Here is a 13,078-nt window from a genome sequence, read left to right on the forward strand (position 1 = left end):
CAAAAACGTAATCTATTGCCACAGAGTTTAAATACATGTAATGTACACATAGACCTTAGCAGTGATCATAAGATTTTAAACAATATAAATCAATTATAATGACAGAAGTTAAGAAATATATTCTGTAAATTATCTGCACAGACTACTCTATCCTGCAGCAGAAAATACTAAGTAGATATTCTTAATAAAACAAGTGAAACAAACTAATAATATATATATACAAACTTTATCATTTATTTTTCTAGCAAAAGCTTAGCCCTCTTCCCTTATCAAATCAAGACTCTGTTCTTACTGAAATTTGTTTTCTTTCTTTTTGAGATTAAAGTCAGAACCTTTATTGCTTTCCATACAATCTCTCTGTAATTTGTATATAATTGAGTTTAGCTGGAAACACTTTCATCTTTCTACTTCAGTCACCCTAAATGTCTCTGGATAAACAGTTTAATTTACAACAGACACAGTGATTAATCTCTGTTCATTGTAGTGATTTGTTCAAGTGACACTGAGTTCCTGAATTGTTTTTCTAGTTAAAAACGCTAAAAAAGATGAAGAAATCACTATAAAATTATTTGCCACCATTTCTTGCTATTACAAGCCTTAATCAAATTAAGTGACACATTTGGGGTGGGATGGGGAGGGAGATGGGAGTAAGGTTCAAAAGGGAGGGGATATATGTATACCCATGGCTGATTCATATTGAGGTTTGACAGAAAATAGCAAAATTCTGTAAGGCAATTCTCCTTCAATGAAAAATAAATTTTAAAAAATTAAGTGGAAAAAAAATTAAGTGGAACATTTAAACATAGAATATATTTATAAAATAAAATTTTGATTCTTTTTGATATGTGAATAATGACACCTATAAAATTGCTAGATTTGTAGTGACATTTAATGGAAACATGACATACCTATTTAGAAGGTTTTGTGGAATTAATCACAAATTTATGTATGCCTGACTTTTATATATATATATTGAACTTTTATTGAAGTATAGTTGATTTACAATTTTGTGTTAATTTCTCCTATACAGCAAAGTGATTCTGTTATATATTTTTCATATTCTTTTCCATTATAGTTTATCACAGGATATTGAGTATAGTTCCCTGTATATATGTATGATTTAAATAAGTTATTTTAATAGTTTCCAGACAAAATAAACACAAGGAAAGAGGCATGGCTGAAGTATACAATAATAATTCTTAGGGCAGCTAAAGTATCCAAGAGAGAAGGAGGAGAAAGCTTAGCTTTTGAAACAAAATACTCATGTTTTTATTTTGTAGGTTTTTTTTTAAGTCCACATACTTACAGTATTTGTTAAAAATATAAATGTATTAAATATCTGTTGGGAAAGGATAAAGAGGCCAAGACTCCAGATACAACTATAATAACATTGATATTTCTTGAACTAGAGTTTATTTAACCGTCATTGTTAGCATCTGGAACACAGCAGGAGGCTAGCAACCCGTCACAGAGCACAAACACCACAAAGTTCATGCTCTCAAGTATATAGGTAGGCCCAAGGTTTCATTCAGAGCTCTTTAACTCTGAATTGACTCAGTTCTTTTGGGTATGGGTATCTAGCTTCTGGCAACACAGAATATTAGAAGCAGAAGTTTCTGATGATATGCAGCAGTAATGGAAGAAACTGAAAAATCTATAAACATCAGACACAAAAAGGAGCTGATTAGAGAATAGAGAGACATTTCCTCAACTCATGATGGGGTTATATCTTAATAAACCCATCATAAGCTGAAAATACTGTAAGTCAAAAATTCATTTAATACAACCTCATCTATTGAATGGGCTTTTTTTTTTTGGTGGCTTAGTGGTAAGGAATCCTCCTTCTATGCAGGAGATGCAGGAGATACGGGTTCAATGCCTGGATCAGGAAGATCTCCTGGAGTAGGGCATGGCAACCCACTCCAGTATTTTTGCCTGGAGAATCCCATATACAGAGGAGCTTGGCGGGCTACAGTCCATAGGGTGGCAAAGAGTTGGACCCAACTGAAGAGAGTGAGCACACTCCCACACACCTATTGAATATCACAGATTAGACTAGCCTATTTTAAATGTGCTCAGAATACTTACATTAGCCTGTAGTTAGGCAAACTCATCGAACACAAAGCCAATTTTACAATATAGTGTAGAATATCTTATGTAATTTATTGAATATTGTACTGAAAGTGAAAAACAGGATGGTTTGGTACAAAGTGGTTGACACTGTATTGGTTGTTTACCTTCATGATGGTGAGGCTGACTGGGAGCTGCTGCTGTCTAGCCTCATCATGAGAGTATAGTACCACATATCATTAGCCCAGGAAAAGAACAACATTCAAAGGATGATTTCTATTTTTTCTTTTTTTTAACATGTGGCTGTCTACAGGTTTCCCAGCACCATCTGTTGAAGGATCTGTCTTTCCAGCATTGTGTAGTCTTGCCTTCTTTGTCATAGATTAATTGACCATAGGTGCATGGGCTTATTTATAGGTTTTCTGTCCTCTTGTTGATCTCTATTTTTGTTTTTGTGCCTGAACCATATTGTTTTGATGACTATAGCTTTGTAGTATAGTCTGAAATCAGGAAGCCTGATTCTTCCAGTTCCTGTTTTTTTTTCAAGATTACTGTGGCTATTCAGGATATTTTGTGTCTCTGTACAAATTTTGAGGCAAACTCAAAATTTTTTTCTAGTTTGTTCTAGTTCTGTGAAAAAATGCCATTGATAATTTGATAGGGATTGCACTGAATCTGTACATTTTCTTGGGCAGCATAGTTATTTTGACAATGTTAGTTCTTCCAATCCACAAACATGGTATATCTTTCCATCTCTTTATGTCTTTGACTTCTTTCATCAGCATCTTACTGTTTTTAGACTATAGGTCTTTTGTGTCCTTAGATAGATTTATTCCTCAGTATTTTGTTCTTTTTGATATGTTGGTAGATGGAATTGCTTCTTGAATTTCTCTTTCTGATCTTTCATTGTTAGTGTATATAAATGCAACAGATTTCTGTGTATTAATTTTTTTTTGTGTGTGTATTAATTTTTTAACCTGCAACTTTACAAAATTCATTGATGAGTTCTAGTAGTTTTCTGGTATTATCTTTTGGATCTTGTATATATAGTATCATGTCATCTGCAAGCAGTGATAGTTTAACTTCTTTTCCAGTTTGGATTTCCTTTACTTCTTTTTCTTCTCTGATTGCTGTACCTAGGACTTCCAAAACTTTGTTGAATAGAAGTGACGGGAGTGGACATCCTTGTCTTTATTGCTCATTTTAGAGGGAATGGTTTCGGCTTTTCACCATTGAATTTGGTGCTACCTGTAGGTTTGTTTTATGTGGCCTTTATTATGTTGAGGTTTATACCTTCTATGTCCACTTTCTGGAAAGTTTTTATCATAAATGGGTTCTGAATTTTGTTAAAAACTTTTTCTGCATTTAATTGAGATGATCATATGGTTTTTATTCTTCAGTTTGTTGATGTGGTCTATTGCACTGATTGATTTGTGAATGTTGAAATGTCCTTGCATCCCTGAGATGAATCCCATTTGATCATGGTATTCTTTAACTTTATACACAAAAATAAGCTCAAAATGGAATAAAGACCTAAATGTGAGACCAGACACTATAAAACTCCTAGAGGAAAACATAGGCAGAGCACTCTCTGAAATAAATCACAGCATCTTTTTTGACCCATCTCCCAGAATAATAGAAATAAAAACAAAAATAAACAACTGGAACCGACTTAAACTCAAAAGCTTTTGCACAGCAAAGGAAACAATATAACAAGACAACCCACAGGTTGAGAGAAAATATTTGCAAATGATGTGACTGATAAGGGATTAATCTCCAAAATTTGTAAACAGCTTATGATGCTTAACAGCTTCAAAATAGCCCAGTGCAAAAATGAGCAGAAGACCTGAATAGACATTTCTCCAAAGAGGCCATACAGATGGCCAACAGACATATGAAAAGATGTTCAGCATAGCTAGTTATTAGAGAAATGCAAATCAAAACTACAATGAGATATCATTTCACACTGGTCAGAATGGATATCTTCAGAAAAACCATTAACAACAAATGCTGGAGACGGTGTGGAGAGAAGGGAACCCTCTTACACTGTTGTGTGCTCAGTTGCTTCAGTCGTGTCTGACTCTTTATGACCTATGGACAGTAGCCCACCAGGCTTTTCTCTCCATGGGATTCTCCAGTCAAGAATACTGGAGTGGGCTGCCATGCCCTACTCCGGGGTATCTTCCTGACCCAGGGATCAAACCTGCATCTCCTGCATTGCAGGTGGATTCTTTACTTCTGAGCTACTGGGAAAGCCCCTTACACTGTTGGTGGTAATGTAAATTGGTACAGCCACAATGGAGAACTGTATGGAGATTCCTTAAAAAACTAAAAGTAGAGCTACCATATGACCCTACAATCCCACTCCTGGGCGTATATCTGGAGGAAAACATCTGAAAGGTCACATGCACCCTGTGTTCACTGCAGCACTGTTTACAATAGCCAAGGCATAAAAGCAACCTAAATGTCCATTGAGAGAGGTATGGATAAAGAAGACATGGTACATATATACAATGGAATATTACTCAGCCATTAAGAAAAATGAAATAATGCCATTTATAGCAACATGGATGGACCTAGAGGGTGTCATATTGACATATGAAGTAAGTCAGACACTGAAGGAGAAATACTGTATGACATCCCTTATACAGTGGAATCTAAAATTATACACATGAATTTCCTTACAAAACAGACTCACAGACTTAGAAAATGAGCTTATGGTTGTTGGGGGGAAGGGGTAGTTAGTGAGTTTGGAAAGGTCATGTACAAACTTCTATTTTCAAAATGGATAACCAACTAGGACATATTGTATAGCACATGGAACTCTACTTAATGTTATATGCCAGTCTGGATGGGAGTGGGGCTGGAGGAGAATGGATACATGTATATGTATGGCTGAGTCCCTTCACTGTTCACCTGAAACTACCACAACGTTATTATTGGCTATACCTCAATACAAAATACAAATACAATACAAAATAAAAAATTTAAAGTTTGGGAAAAAAAATCATTCGCAAAAAAACTTCAAGTGAGAAATGCACATTAAAATGATGTATAACATAACCACATTTATTTAAGAATGTATTCCAGTACCTAATGGCAAATTTCAAAAATGGAAAACCACAATTACTTTTGCTCCAAGTTACTTTTACTAATACATGCTCCATGAAATAAAAAGCTTGTCCCTGAGAAAGAAAAGGAAAAAAAAAAAAAAAACACCAAGGATTTTAGTTTGAGGAAAATAAATTGATAAGATGATTAAATGTCAGATTTCAGTGGCCCCAGAGGCCAACTTCATGAGAAGACATAGAGAAATCCAAAGTTACTACCATAACATTGTGGTTAATAGTGTCATCTTCTGTCAGATTGTATACAGAGCTGCCAATCCATGTTTTCTGTTCATGGAGTAATGGATAATAATAGCTAAAATTTAAAGCAATTTTAAGTATTCAAGGTCCTATCTTTAATGCCTACCTATCAGATGTTAACCTACTTAATCCTCACAGTACACTTATTTAGTAAATATTATTATTGTTCCTACTTTTTACAGATGAGGAAACAGAGTCACATAGAAAATAAACAACTTGCCCAGCATCATACAAATAAATGTCAGAACCAGGTTTTTAACTTAGGTTGTCTGACTCCAGAGGCTTTGTAATACTGTCCCACCAATATGTTTATTTTAGAAAATTGAGAAAAAGTTTACAAAGAAAAATAGTCATCTCCTCAAGATAACTACTGTTAAGATTTTGTGTGTACTTTTTATTTTATTTTATTTATTTTTTTTGTGTGTGTCTACTTTTTAATGAAAATGTGGTGGTGGTGGTTTACTTGTGAAAGGTTGTTGCTAAACCACAAAAGAAGCTGGGATTCTGGGCCTCCAGAAGAGAAGAATTCAATCCGGGCCGAGACGAGGCTTGATCCCTCAGAGCTTTTGTGTAATAAAGTTTTATTAAGGTATAAAAGAGATAGAGAAAGCTTCTGACATAGACATCAGAAGGAGGCAGAAAGAGTACTCTCCTGCTAGTCTTTAGCTGGTTGTTATATAGCTACTAGCAGTCTGCTAATTAAAGAATGGAAATGTCTCAAAACTCAGAGAATGGCACCAGACCCCTCACCCACGACATGCATTTTGAGATAACATTGGCCCCAGGTGAGTCATCCCAGGCCATAAAACAATTGACATGAATCTTGAAGAAAGGCAGATTTCCATACAAAATACATAGTTTCATTAACATAGATTAGGAGAACAATGTATGAGTATATAACATACTGGTTTGTCAAGTCAGTTCTGAGCCTAAATCTGAGCCTTTAGGCGAAACTGACTTGAAGATAGAGTCTAGGGTAAATGCATGGTATATTAACATAGCCAAACATTTCCGTAAGAAAAATGTATGGATTAGCTCAAGGTTTGAGAAAAGTTAAAATCAGGTGGAACCAGGTGTCGTTATGGCAACAAAGAATTTTAAGAAACGCCTCTTTTTAAATTTGTATAGAGAAGGGGAAAAATATAACTAGTTTGTTTCCTCCTGCCGATTCAGAGAAAGAAAAAATGTCTGACACTTGCAGCCTATTTCCTCCATTTGGAGACCCCTGGCCTTCCTGCCTGTTACCTGCTCACTTGCTCAGGTGTGTCCAACTCTTGCAACCTTACTATAGCCTGCCAGGCTCTTCTGTCCATGGGATTCTCCAGGCAAGAATACTGGAGTGGGTTGCCATTTCCTCCTCCAGGGGATCTTCCCAAACCAGGAATCAAACCTGGGTCTCCTGCATTGTAGTCAGATTCTTTAAGAGCAACTGAGCTACAAGGGAAGCCCGTATAAAAACATATTTTTCCCCTATACCAGGATTGGAATATACATTCTGTTTTATAATTTTTATTTATGATTTTGAGTATTATTCTAAAACATGGTTTAAAAAATCTTTACACAAAAAAAGAAAAAATCTCTACACAGTATTTCACACCATTAAAGTTACCATTTCCTATTTAACTATTCTCCTTTAGACTATTTCCAGTTTTTCACTACTGTAAATACTGTTACAGTGAACATCCTTACCCATAAGTGTTTGTGACCATCTAAATTATTTCCAAATAAATAACTTGCTAAAAAGGGGAATTGCTGAACCAAAAATGTGCCTTTTTAAAGGTGCCTTTTATATATATATTTAATTGCTATGGGTTGTCAAATTGCATGTGTGCTTAGTTGCCCAGTCACATCCAACCCATGGACTATAGTCCGCCAGGCTCCTCTGTCTATGGGATTTTCCAGGCAAGAATACTGGAGTGGGTTGCCATTTCCTCTCCAAGGGATCTTCCTGACCCAGGGATTGAATTGGTGTCTCCTACGTCTCCTGTGTTGGCAGGCAGATTCTTTACCACTGAGCCACCTGGGAAGCCCAGTTGTCAAACTGCCCTTTGGAAAAGTTGCAGCAGTTTGCATTCATACCAGCAATAGATGTGAGTGTCCATTTTCAATAAATGCACATTGTCATTTTGGTGTGTAATGTGGTATTTTTGATAACATGCATATCTTTAATCTTAATCTTAACATCTTTTACTAAATGTTATTGGTTGTTTGGATTTCTTCTTTTCTGATTTGTTTCTTAATGTCTGTTATCATTTTTCTAATAGGCAATTTTTTTTTCTTACTGATTAGTAAGAGCTTTTAGTATAATTAGACTTCATAGGCGATAAATGTTTTCCCCCCATTTGTTGTTTGCCTTTTAATTACAATTTTTTTAAACTTTAAATTCATCTGAACATTGTTCTTAGGCTCTGCTTTGCAAACCTATGGGAGTCTGAATCCATGCCAAGCACTACCTGAGGCTAAATAGCCATGTTTTATATTTTGTACCATTGTCACAGAATGTAAATGATAGGATTAATTTTAAAAAATTGAATCACCTGACAAATGAAAAACATACTGTACAGCACAGGGAACTCTCCTTAATGCACTGTGGTGCCCAGAACGGGAAGGAAGACCTGAAGGGATTCACTTCGCTGCACGGTAGAGACTCACACAATATTGTACAGCAACCATATTTAATCAAAATTAATTTAAAAAATAAAATAGTAGGGAAAAAATTTTTTAAAAGCACAAATTTTTGGTTTGTTGAAATAAAAATTATTGAACCATCTAAAAGTGTTACTAATTCATGGTAGTATTTTTCTTTTTTTATTTTTTTTTATGTTGGTTTGATTTCTGTCATACATCAACATGAATTAACTGTAGGTATATGTCCCCTTCCTCTTGAATCTCCCTCTCACACCCCCCCCATTCCTAACCCTCTAGGTTATTACAGAGCCCCACTTTGAGTTCCCTGGGTCAAACAGCAAATTACCATTGGTGGTGTACTTATATTTGTTACTGTATATGCATCCATGCTACTCTCTCCATTTACCTCACCCTTTGTTTACTTTTAATTGAAGAATAATCGCTTTATATTATTGTGTTGGTTTCTGCCATTTGTTCACACGAATGAGCCATAGGTCACCTCCCTCTTGAACTTCCCTCCCATCTACCCCATCCCACTCCTCTAGGTTGTCACAAAGCACCAGGTTGAACTCCTGCATCATACAGCAAATTCCCATTGACTGTCTACAAGCAGTTAATGATATTTTGTCCATGGTATTTTATTCAGTCTGTGGATGCTGTGTGTAAATAACTGTCATACAGCAGTAACTGCTGCTTTCACCTCAGTTCATTCAGTTCTGTCGCTCAGTCATGTCTGACTCTTCAGCCCCATGGACGGCAGCACACCAGCCTTCCCTGTCCATCACCAACTCCCAGAGCTTGCTCAAACTCATGTCCATCCAGTCAGTGATGCCATCCAACTGTCTCATCCTCTGCTGTCCCCCTCTGCCTTCAGTCTTTCCCAGGATCAGGGTCTTTTCTAAGGGGTCAGTTCTTCGCATCAGGTGGCCAAAGTATTGGAGCTTCAGCTTCAGCATCAATCTTTCCAAAGAGTATTCAGGACTGATTTCCTTTAGGATTGACTGGTTTGATCTTGCAGTCCAAGGGACTCTCAAGAATCTTCTCCAGCACCACAGTTCAAAAGCATCAATACTTTAGCATTCAGCTTTCTTAATGGTCCAAGCCTCACATCCATACATGACTACTGGAAAAACCATAGCTTTGACTATACAGACTTTTCTCAACAAAGTAGAATCTCTGCTTTTTAATATGCTGTCTAGGTTTGTCATAGGTTTTGTTCCAAGGATCAAGTATCTTTTAATTTCATGGCTGTAGTCACCATTTGCAGTGAGTTTGGAGCCCAAGAAAATAAAGTCTGTCACTATTCCACTGTTTTCCCATCTGTTTGCCATGAAGCTTTCATCTGGGACAGTCTTATAAATATAGGTCAAGTCTGAATACAGTAGAGGCCACACATTATTAAGGAGTCTAAAGAAGTTTTCTACTTATCTACCTCGGTGGGGGGAGAAGAGGGAAAAGGACCAATGAGTACCTCTAAAAGCCATGGTGACTGTCCCATTCTCCTTAGCTTCATCTAGCTTTCCTTAGTCTTGGCTGTCCCAGGCAGAGTTCCTTAGAGAGGGAGTTCCCCCAAATTCTGTGGGCAAGTATGAGACCTGTGTTCAGGAATGGAAAACTTGAGATTTCCTGATAGAAAAAAATTTCTCCACAGAAGGGGACAGAATGAAAGAGGAGACCCAGACCTGGGGAGGTTGGTGATGCACTCTGGGTTACACAGGTTAGGCTAGAGAGATGCATGTTACCCATTCAGGTGACTGTCTAGTAGGAAGCTGGACATGAAGATTTGGGTTAGAAGAGAGCTGAGCTTGATACTAGATTCGGAAACCATCTGTGTGCATGATCATTGAAAACTCAGGGAACATGAGATTACACGGGTGTATATAAACGAAATTAGAGCCAAAAAAGAACTCCAGTGTTTAGGGAACAATCACAGGAAGAATAGCCAGCAAAAGTTGTTTTGCAAAAAAAGAGAAAAAGTGGTTTTTCAGGAAAAGTGTTGAAATCAGAGCGATACAAAGCCCCAGTGATAAGCACTGTGGTGCAATGATAAGAATATGTGCATTAAAGTCAGATCTGCTGGCCGAGTATCGTGGAGCAAGTTTCTTAATTTCTCTGGGTCTATTTCCCCAGACCAACATGAAGACAATACCTGCATTAAGGACTGTGTGGGAGTTTAGGAAAGTTCCTGGTTCTATTAAGCAGTGAGTGGGTGCTTTGTAGGAGCTGAAGAAGAATATGATCCCCTAAGAGCATTCTCAGTGCTTAAACCCGAGATGATTATTTGCTTTGCAGAGAAGTTGTGAGATTAGTAACACTGTAAGCAAACCATCTCCTAATTGTGCCAGTTAATGCCCAATCTTGGGACACAAGAATTTGAGTATCAGAGCTTTTTCAGTTACAGTTTTGATGATGGTCTGCTCTTGAGCCAAATTATAGTCGGCCCTTGATATCCACAGGTTTCACATCCTCAGATTCAACCAACCACAGATCGAAAATACTGGGATAAAAATCCAAAAAGTTCAATAAAGGCCAAACTTGAATTTGCCACATGCTAGAAACTGTTTACGTAGCATTTACATTGTGTTAGGTATTATATGTAATCTAGAGATGAGTTAAGGTACGTGGGGGTATGTCCATATAAATTATATGCAGACACCACACCATTTTATATAAGGGACTTGAGCTTGTGTTGATTTTGGTATCTGTGGTGGGGGCAGGGAGGGACCCCAGGCATACTAGCGATGACTGTATATTATTCCCGAGAAACACTGTCTTCAAGTCCTTTTCTTCCTGAGGAATTTCTCTGTTGGAAAAAAACACTGGGGATTGCAGAACATCCTTTTCCCCTAGAGTAGTAAATTCAAATGTTAAGGTATTCATATTATATGTATGTTCACTTATATTTAGAATAAAACTTTAAGACTAGCTTTTAAGCAAACAATAAAGGTAATATGTGAAAATTACATATGGGTATAAAGAATTTCAAAGTATACAGAGAGACGTAAAATGAAAAGTAATTCTTACCCCTTATCCAATTCCCTTCCCAAGAGCTTGCTGTTATTGTTCAGTTGCTAAGTCATGTCCTACTCTTTGCGATCCCATGAACTGCATCACAGTTCTCTGTTCATCACTATCTCCATGAGTTTGCTCAAACTCATGTCCATTGAGTCAGTGATGCCATCCAACAATGTCATCCTCTGTTGCCCCCTTCTCCCAAGAGGTAACCACTGTTTATAATTTCTTGATTATCATTCTCATTAACATAAATACTTATATAGGTATATTCTTCCCTACACATACAAATGGACTTGTACTCTACATAATATTCTGTTTTCATTGCCTTTTAAATTAACAATATCTCAAGGATTTTTTTCATATGCCATAGATAACTCTTCCTTGTTCTTTTTAATAGATGCACAGAAATCCTTTATACTGTGTGACAGTTTACATAACAGCCTCCAACTGATGGATGTTTAAGTTATTTCCAATTTGCGGTATTTCAAATACTATGATGAATATTTTCACATATGAATGAGTTTTTGCAGATTTATGCAGAATAGCTATAGGATAAATTCCTGTTGGATGAAGGAGTAAGTGTACTTGAAAATTTAATAATATTAAATAGCCCTCCAAAGAGGACACTTCCTCCAACTGGGGTATCCAGTCCTCCAAACCCATCCCAACACCATATTGAACTTAAAAGTCTCTGACAGAATAGTAGGTAAAATAGCATCTTGCTTTACTTTCTTTTTAATTCAAGTATAGTTGATTTATAATATTAGTTTCAGGTGTACCACATAGTGATTCAGCATTTTTATAGATTATACTCTAAAGTTATTACAAAATAATGGCCTATATTTTCTTGTGTTGTAGAGTATATCCTTCTTGCTTATTTATTTTATACATAGTAGTTTGTATCTCTTAACCCCACACTCCTGTCTTGCCCCTCCACCCTCTCCCAACTAGTAACCAATGGTTTGTTCTTTGTATCTGTGAATATGTTTCTGTTTTGTTATATTCATGCCTTAAAATATCTTGCTTTAATTTGTTCTTTAATTGCAAGACTAAACATTTAAATCATATATTAGCTATCTTTATTTGTATTTCTGTTTGAGTAATTCGCTTCTTTTTCTCTTTTTAAAAACAATTGATTTAAGAATCCTGTTGATCTTGTTGATTTGTAATGTCTTAATATGAAGGAAGTTAACCCATTATCTATCATCCTTGGCAAATATTTTTACAAATTTTTGTACTTTAAGTTTGTTTATAGTCCTTTTCCCTGCAGGAGTTATAAAATTTTATTTTTTATGTATTTATATATGTATTATCAGTCTTTTCCTTTATAGCTTCTTCTGCATGCTAACACTTTTTTGGAAAACTTAACAGTATCTTTTCCAGGAGCTTTACTTTTATGTTAGGTTGTTTGATCTACTGAGATTGGGAGGGCTGCCCTTGGTGATGGTGGTTGCTACTAAGCAGTCCTCCACAGCCCACATTCACCGGCCTCAGCACTCGGCGCACTTCCTGGAGGATCTGCTCCTGGTTCTTCACGGAGCAGAGCACCAGGGTGCAGACCACCACATCCATGGAGCCTGTGGCCACCTGGTGCATGTTCTCCCCAGCAGCCACTATGAAGCGCTCAAACTGCAGGTGTCGGCCTGGGCAATGCATTTGATCAAGAACTTCTTAAAGTTGGGGTTGGGATAAACACAGGTCACCTGGCATCCAGAGGGGTAGAACTTGAAGTTGGCCCCGGTGCCACAGCCCAGCTCCAGCAGGGAGAGCTTCCCAGAGGGGCCCGTGAACTCCTGCAGGTTGCTGAAGAGCTCCCGCTTCTTGCTCGCCATCTGTTTGTTGTACATCACAGTGAACCTCGCCAGGAAGTAGGGGAACCACTGTTTGCCTATCCAGTTCCACAAGCCCAGAAAGTCCAGCAGGGACATGGGAAAATGCCAGGATGCAGACAGCCAGCTGGAGGATTAAAATGGTGAGCGCCATCACTCGGAAGAGAA

The 13,078-nt window shown here is 37.0% G+C and overlaps 1 pseudogene; it reads right to left on the reverse strand.

The window, feature by feature from the left end:
• Positions 1-12,494: 12,494 nt before the first annotated feature.
• Positions 12,495-13,064, reverse strand: LOC110147013 (thiol S-methyltransferase TMT1A pseudogene; annotated as a pseudogene).
• Positions 13,065-13,078: the final 14 nt, after the last annotated feature.

Source organism: Odocoileus virginianus, chromosome 24, assembly GCF_023699985.2.
Source record: "Odocoileus virginianus isolate 20LAN1187 ecotype Illinois chromosome 24, Ovbor_1.2, whole genome shotgun sequence".
In the NCBI taxonomy this organism is placed as follows: Eukaryota; Metazoa; Chordata; class Mammalia; order Artiodactyla; family Cervidae; genus Odocoileus; species Odocoileus virginianus.